We start from the raw sequence: 8,882 nt of genomic DNA on the forward strand, positions 1-8,882 counted from the left end.
AACCCCTGCGCTGCAAACTCGTCTTTTATTTCCCCCGAAGGAAGGTATTGAACAGAGCCTCCGGATTACAGGCACTCTCAGCAGCCAATGTGTGAAACTCTACCGCGTATTTTCTGCTGGCTTGCCCCACCACCACCACAGAAAGCACTGAGCTAGGCTGAAACACCTGCATTTTGGAGCTCCATTACTCAAGAAAACAAAGAGACCATGTTTGTATGCAGCTTTATTAACTCAAAGATATTTTTTTAGCGAAAGAGGACTGTAGGTGCGAGTAAGGATAACAAAAGGCAGAATGTGGTACCGTTTACAAGGAATTTATTCCATCACACGGTAATATGGGGAAAAGGGGCTGGACGGAACCAAAGCAAATAAAGTAAATGTCAAAGCCCCCCCTCTCCTATCTAACCTGCCTACCCACCACCTATCTAACTTAGCACCACCTGGTGCCCTAACCAAAATACAGGGGGTGGTCCGCCCAGGTCTTACCTAGTGTGCCTAGACAGTGAATATACTACGGGTATATGTATGCCCGCAGGCCTCTTGCCTAAGCACTCCCTAGGTGCCTTCCCCTTCCCCCTGGGAAAAAAAGAAACAGAATATTAAACAAGTTCACGAACAAACTAAGAAACAAAGGACATCAAATAAGCTCTATCTGATAATGCAACAAACTAACACAGTACAAACCAACTGCCTGTATCACTCTCAGAAACAACAAACATAATATGACCCTCAGCCTCCTCTCTCAGCTATGCTCTCTCTAAATCACAATCAATCTTTCTGCAATGATCTCAGCCTGCAATGATCTCACTTCTGAACAGAACCCTGGCTTTTATATAGCTTCAGAAGAAATTAGTAATTGGAGACAGCTGCGTCTTGATGAGGGGGCGGGGTCAGCTCTCCAATTAGCCATGGAGTCGACCAATCAGGGGATTTCAGGAAGCCATCTCCTGAAACACACTCAAATACACAAACTACCACACAGAAACTGGGGAACGTAACAACATTTTCCAATAACATTCTAGTTTTTTAAATGACAGAAGCTAAGGTACAGTATCTTACCCTGACTGTAGCATACTCTGTGTTTATCATTTCCTCTTTGTCACCTATAATTCAACAACATAAAAATACAATAAATATTTAAAGGTAAGATGTTCAGAGACGCTCCACATATGTATATATGTATACTGTTTACCACATTGTAAAGTTATCTGGACACCCCTTCAAATGAGTGAATTCGGCTATTTCTGCCACACCCATTGCTGATAGGTGTATAAAATCGAGCACACAGTTGTGCAACCTCCATCGACAAACATTGGCGGTAGAATGGCCTTACTGAACAGGTCAATGACTTTCAACGGGTCAACATCGTAGGATGCCATTTTTCCAACAAGTCAGTTCGTCAAATTTCTGCCCTGCTAGAGCTGCCCCGGTCCACTGTAAGTGCTGTTATTGTGAAGTGGAAACGTCTAGGAGCAACAACGGCTCCGCCACGAAGTGGTAGGCCACACAAGCCCACAGAAGAGGACCTCTGAGTGCTGAAGCACGTAGAGCGTAAAAATTGTTGGTCCTCGGTTGCAACACTTCTACCGAGTTCCAAACTGCCTCGAAGCAACGTCAGCACAAGAACTGTTCATCGGGAGCTTCATGAAATGGGTTTCTATGACCGAGCAGCCGCACTCAAGCCTAAGATTGGAGTGGTGTAAAGCTCGCCACCATTGGACTCTGGAGCAGTCTAAACTCGTTCTCTGGAGTGATGAATCATACTTCACCATCTGGCAGTCTGACAGATGAATCTGGGTTTGGTAGATGCCAGGAGAACACTACCTGCCAGAATGCATAGAACCAACTGTAAAGTTTGGTGTAGGAGGAATAATGGTCTGGAGCTGTTTTTCATGGTTCGGGCTAGACCCCTTAGTTCCAGTGAAATCTTAACGCTGCAGCATACAATGACATTCTAGATGATTATGTGCTTCCAACTTTGTGGCAACAGTTTGGGGAATGCCCTTTCCTGTTTTCAGCATGACAATGCCTCTGTGCACAAAGTGAGGTCCATACAGAAATGGTTTGTTGAGATCAGTGAGGAAGAACTTGACTGGCCTGCACAGAGCCCTGACTTCAACCCAATTGAACAACTTTGGGATGAAATAGAACGCCGAATGCGAGCCAGGCCTAATCACCCAACACCAGTGACCGACCTCGCTAATGCTCTTGTGGCTGAATGGAAGCAAGTTCCCGCCGCAATGTTCCAACATCTAATGGTATGCATTCCCAAAAGAGTGGAGGCTGTTATAGCAGCAAAGGAGGGGACCACCTCCATATTAATGCCCATGATTTTGGAATGAGATGTTCGCCGAGCAGCTGTACACATACTTTTGGCCAATGTAGTGTATATATACAGTACCAGTCAAAAGTTTGGACACACCTACTCATTCAAGGGCTTTTCTTTATTTTTACTATTTTCTACATTGAGAATGCAGAAAGTGTGAAAGCTGTCACTAAGGAAAAAGTTGGCTACTTTGAAGAACTTCAAATATAAAATATTTGTTGACCACGTTTTTGGTTACTTTATGATTCCATATGTGTTATTTCATCATTTTGATGTCTTCACTATTATTCTACAATGTAGAAAATAGTAAAACATTAAGAAAAACCCTTAAATGAGTAGGTGTGTCCAAACTGTATATACACTACCGTTCAAAAGTGTGGGGTCACTTAGAAATGTCCTTGTTTTGGAAAGAAAAGCACATTTTCTGTCCATTAAAATACCATGAAATTGATCAGAAATACAGTGTAGACATTGTTAATGTTGTAAATGACTACTGTAGCTGGAAACGGCAGATTCTTTTGAGTTCCTCTGTCCAGTGTCTGTTCTTTTGCCCATTTTAATATTTTATTTTTATTTACCAGTCTGAGATATGGCTTTTTCTTTGCAACTCTGCCTGTAAGGCCCTCATCCCAGAGCTGTCGCTTCAATGTTGACTTTGAGACTGGTGTTTTGCGGGTACTATTTAATGAAGCAGCCATTTGAGGACTTGTGACGCATCTGTTTCTCAAACTAGACACTCTAATGTACTTGTCCTCTTTCTCAGTTGTGCACCGGGTCCTCCCACTCCTCTTTCTATTCTGGTTAGAGCCAGTTTGTGCTGTTCTGTGAAGTGAGTAGTACACAGCATTGTACGAGATCTTCAGTTTCTTTGAAATTTCTCGCATTGATTTGTCTTCATTTCTCATATAGACTGACAAGTTTCTGAAGAAAATTCTTTGTTTATGGCCTTTTTGAGCCTGTTATCGAACCCACAAATGCTGATGCTGAATACTCAACTAGTCTAAAGAAGGACACAGGAGTGATGGTTGCTGACATTGGGCTTCTGTACGCCTCTGTAGATACTCCATTAAAAATTTGCCGTTTCCAGCTACTGTAGTCATTTACAAATGTCTGCGATGTATTTCTGATCAATTTTATGTTATTTTAAGGACAAAAAAATGTGCTTTGCTTTCAAAAACCAGGACATTTCTAAGTGACCCCAAAATGTTGAACGGTGATGTATGTGTACTATGTATGTATGTAGGTATTTGTGTGTATATGTATGTGTGTGTATGTGTATATAATATATTCAAAGTTGTGATTTAATCACATCCTGTTATCACCAGTATTCACAATAGTTAATAAAGTTACTGTAATAAGATTGATCCGAGCTTACCTTCATTTATCTTTCGCCAAAGAACAATGCTAATCAGGACGAATAATCCAACTATGATGATGACGCCGACAGGTATCCAGACTTTGACATCGGAGTTGTCGTCCACTTCCTCCCACGATAGTTCCTCTGCTTCCTCCCACAAAATATCAAAATCAGCAAAGCATATTTTTTAAAATTTAATTTCACCTTTATTTAACCAGGTAGGCCAGTTGAGAACAAGTTCTAATTTACAACTGCGACCTGGCCAAGATAAAGCAAAGCAGTGAGGCACAAACACAGAGTTACACATGGAATAAACAAACATACAGTCAATAACACAATAGAAAAGTCTATGTACAGTGTGTGCAAATGAGGTAAGATAAGGGAGGTAAGGCAATAAATAGGCCAAAGTGGTGAAATAATTACAATTGAGCAATTAAAACACTGGAGTGATAAATGTGCAAAAGATGAATGTGCAAGTAGAGATACTGGGGTGCAAAGGAGAAAAAAAATAACAGTATGGGGATGAGGTAGTTGGATGGGCTATGTACAGGTGCAGTGATATGTGAGGTGATCTGACAGCTGGTGCTTAAAGTTAGAGAGGGAGATATGAGTCTCCAGCTTCAGTGATTTTTGCAATTCGTTCCAGTCATTGGCAGCAGAGAATTGGAAGGAAAGGCGGCCAGAGCAGGAATTGGCTTTGGGGGTGACCAGTGAAATGTACCTGCTGGAGCGCGTGCTACGGGTGGGTGCTGCTATGGTGACCAGTGAGCGGGGCTTTACCTAGCAAAGACCACTGGCTCCAGATGACCTGGAGCCAGTGGGTTTGGCGACGAATATGAAGCGAGGGCCAGCCAACGAGAGCATACAGGTCGAGGTGGTGAGTAGTATATAGGGTTTTGGTGACAAAACGGATGGCACTGTAATAGACTGCATCCAATTTGCTGAGTAGAGTGTTGGAGGCCATTTTGTAAATGACATCGCCGAAGTTGAGGATCGGAGCATGAGTGAAGGATGCTTTGTTGTGAAAAAGGGAGCCAATTCTAGATTTTATTTTGGATTGGAAATGCTTAACGTGAGTCTGGAAGGAGAGTTTACAATCTAATCAAACACCTAGGTATTTGTAGTTTTCTACATATTCTAAGCCAGAACCGTTGACCAGGGTAGGGGTAGCCAGGTGGAAAGCATGGCCAGACGTAGAAAAATGCTTATTGAAATTCTCAATTATAGTGGATTTATCGGTGGTGACAGTGTTTCCTAGCCTCAGTGCAGTGGGCAGCTGGGAGGTGGTGCTCTTATTCTCCATGGACTTTACAGTGTCCCAGAACTTTTGAGAGTTTGTGCTACAGGATGCACATTTTTGTTTGAAAAAGCTAGCCTTTGCTTTCCTAACTGCCTGTGTATATTGGTTCCTAACTTCCCTGAAATGTTGCATATTGCGGGTGCTATTCGATGCTAATGCAGTACACCACAGGATGGTTTTCTGCTGGTCAAGGGCAGTCAGCTCTGGAGTGGAGTTTCTATAACATGTGGACTAGTTTATTGTATGTGCATGTACAGGTGTCATTGATGGTGGAGTCAGAGTTCACTGTCAGGACTGGAAGCACAACTCACTGAAAACATATAGAAACCATTTATTGTTAGTGCTTTAACCTGAGTACATGAGCTAGAGTCCCAATGAATATGCATTTAACCTGTACACCATGTTTAGCTCTATTGATTGATACTGTAACTGTCACTATATAATAAAATAGAAAACTGTCAGACATACCTTGGACTTTTATCAAGTATTTAGCAACGTTTCTTTCATTGTTACCAGACACTACTGCATCATAAAGTCCACTGTCTTCTTCCTGGAGGTTCTTCAGTAGCAGAGAGAAGTCTCCCTCACTAAATTCAGCCCTACCTCGGTACCTTTCAAAGGTAACTTTTGGTGGGTACTTTACAACATTGACTGATCTGTTAAACTTCCAAAATAGCACATCGACATCTTCTTTCAGTGTAACATTTGTCTGGACATTCAGGCGAACATCCTGTCCCTTCAGCACAAACACAGAGGTCTCAGCACTGGGCTCTGAAATAAACACACAGAATACTTCATGTAAAAAAACATGAAAAAGCCCATCAAACAATGTGACAAATACAGCAGTAGGATATGAATTTAGCAACGCAACCCCTTAAAGGAAAATGTGCAAAATGATTGGCTATTTGCAAAAACAAACTGGCTGACACATCGTAATGACCCAATTTGCAGGCTTTGTAGTTTGGGCTAGAATTTCTCTACACACCCTATTTGCTAAACGGTTTCAATATTAACCCATTAAAAAGATCAGCTGCCTTTAGATCAACAGAGTCACAACCTTTGTTACAAGTCATACAGAAGTACTTTTACAATAAAGAACTAGGATATGATACACACTATCAACTGTTCAGTTGGGGAGGCAGGTTGGGCCAATAACCAAAAGGTTGCTGGATCGAATCCCTGAGCTGACAACGTAAAAATCTGTCGTTCTGCCGCTGAACAAGGAAGTTCACCTGTTCCTTGGTAGGCTGTCATTGTAAATAAGAATTTGTTCTTAACTGACTTGCCTAGTTAAAAAAAATATATATATATTTTACTAGGCAAGTCAGTTAAGAACAAATGTTTATTTTCAAAGACGGCCTAGGAACAGCGGGTTAACTGCCTGTTCAGGGGCAGAACGACAGATTTTGTACCTTGTCAGCTCAGGGGTTTGAACTTGCAACCTTTCGGTTACTAGTCCAATGCTCTAACCACTAGGCTACCCTGCCGCCCAAAAGGTTAAGTAAAAATAAAGTTCAGTGTTAGAAACCGTTCAGTAAAAGCAACTTGATGAAGTATAACTCCAGGAAGTACAACCTAATCTGCCTAAAAGCACAGATAACTTGGATGCTCAAATGTGGACATATTTCTGGTTGATTCTAACAGACATGTCTGAAAACAAGTTGAGCTGTGCATTTCCGATAGTGAGAAGTTTTCTTGCTTCAAATGGCATTGTGGCGTAGTTTCCTGTCAGTAGCCTTCTTGTAACTGACACAGAACTTTTCCTCACAGTACGGTATACTATCAGTATACTATCACAACCCAAAATGGTTGTATTACTCATTACTTGTAAACACGTGTGTAGCTTCAACATGTGTTTAAAACTACAGTATCATCCAAAAATGTTGCCCTAAAGTTAATTACATATTTTCAATTTAAAAGTCAATAAATTACGTGAATGTTGTAAAGTTAAACACATCACATGACCTAAAACTTCAGTACTTCATTAGATTATGACTTCTTCTGCGTTCCTGTGTGATCCACTGGTTAGACAACCAGTACACTGATTTGACTGGTTATAAGCAGAATAATCAGTACAAATGATACTGCCTGTTACTTACTAACCTACTAATCAGATTATAGACATTTGTCTAATCAATATAATCTATATCACTATACAGATGTCTTATAAAATGTTTTTACCTGAATGATGGAGGAGAGTTAGTAGAATAGCGAGGGTGAAATACACAGTCGCCATACTTTGACAAATGACTAAACCTAAATGAGGAAGTATTGTCACATAGGCCTAGACTTCCTCTTCCTCTAGAAGGCTTTTATATCAATGACCACAATTCTAACATGTCCCATGGCATTTGAAATGACTGGAAAACCTGTTTCCAATACATTAGACATTTAGTTAGGAACTGAAAATGCTCTCCAAACTCAGGTGTTTGTGAAATTAAAGACATGGTAGAATGCATTTTTATCATGTTACAAATCAACTTAAAAATATTAGATTTGCTATTGTGTAATTATATTTTCTCTAAAACGTTTTTAACATGTACATTTCTGGTAGGGCTCTACAATAAAATGCTAATTAATTACTTAAAAATCATACAATGTGATTTTCTGGATTTTTGTTTAAGATTCCGTCTCTCACAGTTGAAGTGTACCTATGATAAAAATTACAGACCTGTACATGCTTTGTAAATAGGAAAACCTGCAAAATCGGCGGTGTATCAAATACTTGTTCTCCCCACTGTATACACAATAACCCATAATGACAAAGCAAAAACAGATTTTTAGAAATGTTTGAAAATGTATTAAAAAATAATCCCAACGGTATTCGATGGGGTTGAGGTCAGGGCTCTGTGCAGGCCTGTCAAGATCTTCCATACCGATTTTGACAAACCATTTCTGTATGGACCTCGCTTTGTGCATTGGGGCATTGTCATGCTGAAACAGGAAAGAGCCTTCCCCTAATCGTTGGAAAAACAGAATCATCTAGAATGTGAATATATGCTGTAGCGTTTAGATTTCCCTTCACTGGAACTAAGGAGCCTGTACTATGAAAAACAGCCCCAGACCATTATTCCTCCTCCACCAAACTTTACATTAGGCACTATGCATTTGGGCAAGTTATGTTCTCATGCACTACATGCTTCAGCACTCGGCAGTCCCGTTCTGTGAGCATTTGTGGCCTACCACTTCACGGCTGAATCGTTGTTGCTCCTAGACGTTTCCAATTTACAGTAACAGCACTTACAGTTGACTGGGGCAGCTCTAGCAGGGCAGAAATTTTACGAACAGACTTTTGGAAAGTCCTATGACGGTGCCACGTTGAAAGTCACAGAGCTATTCAGTAAGGCCATTCTACTGCCAATGTTTGTCTATGGAGATTGCATGACTGTGAGCTTGATTTCATACACGTGTCAGCAATGGGTGTGGCAGAAATAGCCGAATACTCTAATACATATACAGTACTAGTCAAAAGTTTGGACACACAAACTCATTCAAAGGTTTTTATTTATTTTTTACTATTTTCCACATTGTAGAACAATAGTGAAGACATCATGTTTTACCAAATAGGGCTATCGTCTGTATACTACACCTACCTTGTCACTACACAACTGATTGGCTCAAACACATAAATATTTCATGCCTTGTTACTATGGCAACGACGTTGCCTAATGTCTCTCTCCTTCCTTCCTGTTTTACTGACAGATGACATCTGCTACACTCCTTCTTCCCGAAGCTCCTCCCCTCAGAAGGTGTCACTTCCAGACACAGATAGACGTTCTAAAGCCCCTATTGGGGGGCAGGCAGCCCTGCAGAGTGCCCCGGTGGGGTGGGACTCTGAGGAGGCGTGTTCTGTCTAAGGATGGATGCATTAACATACTCATTGAGCACATCAGTGGGCG

The 8,882-nt window shown here is 41.0% G+C and overlaps 1 long non-coding RNA gene across 1 annotated transcript; it reads right to left on the minus strand.

The window, feature by feature from the left end:
- Positions 1–331: 331 nt before the first annotated feature.
- LOC118965564 lies at positions 332–7,271 on the minus strand. Its single transcript, XR_005052973.1, has 4 exons — positions 7,165–7,271; positions 5,452–5,754; positions 3,702–3,830; positions 332–1,103 (listed from the first exon to the last, which is right to left on the minus strand). It is a non-coding gene; the product is annotated as an uncharacterized LOC118965564 (long non-coding RNA).
- Positions 7,272–8,882: the final 1,611 nt, after the last annotated feature.

Source organism: Oncorhynchus mykiss, chromosome 8 (genome assembly GCF_013265735.2).
Source record: "Oncorhynchus mykiss isolate Arlee chromosome 8, USDA_OmykA_1.1, whole genome shotgun sequence".
NCBI classification, from domain to species: domain Eukaryota; kingdom Metazoa; phylum Chordata; class Actinopteri; order Salmoniformes; family Salmonidae; genus Oncorhynchus; species Oncorhynchus mykiss.